The sequence below is a fragment of the Myotis davidii genome, unplaced genomic scaffold (assembly GCF_000327345.1).
Source record: "Myotis davidii unplaced genomic scaffold, ASM32734v1 scaffold217, whole genome shotgun sequence".
Lineage (NCBI taxonomy): Eukaryota > Metazoa > Chordata > Mammalia > Chiroptera > Vespertilionidae > Myotis > Myotis davidii.
In genome coordinates, this window is record NW_006290034.1 from 338,786 (window position 1) to 339,108 (window position 323).

The following is a 323-nucleotide window of genomic DNA, read 5'->3' on the forward strand; positions in this document are numbered from 1 at the left end:
AGGGCACTGCCGGAAGCTTGGGCTTTTCTCTGAGAGACAGGAGCCGGGGGGCTTCACGCCCAGAATGACCAGACCTGCCGCAGACGGCCCTGGAGAAGGGAGGGGGCGGGAGCAAACGCCCAGGTGTCGCCATCTGACCAGGTCTGCCCCTTTGATAAAAGCGATGGCAGATGGCATGTTTAGGGCAGCCCACAGACGTCAGGAAATCCTCACCGTTGTTCTGTCTAAAAAGGGCACATCTGACTTAAGAGATGGCGGAGACGTTCGAGCAACGCCCTCCAGCGAGAGGCGCGGGCCAAGCGGAGGCTCCCGCCTGCATCTCT

General features: G+C 61.0%; 1 protein-coding gene across 1 annotated transcript in view; it reads right to left on the bottom strand.

Moving 5' to 3' along the window:
- The window catches only part of ALDH5A1 (aldehyde dehydrogenase 5 family member A1), an 11,323-nt gene that overhangs the window by 4,527 nt on the left and 6,473 nt on the right, over positions 1 to 323 (bottom strand). The window lies entirely within an intron of this gene.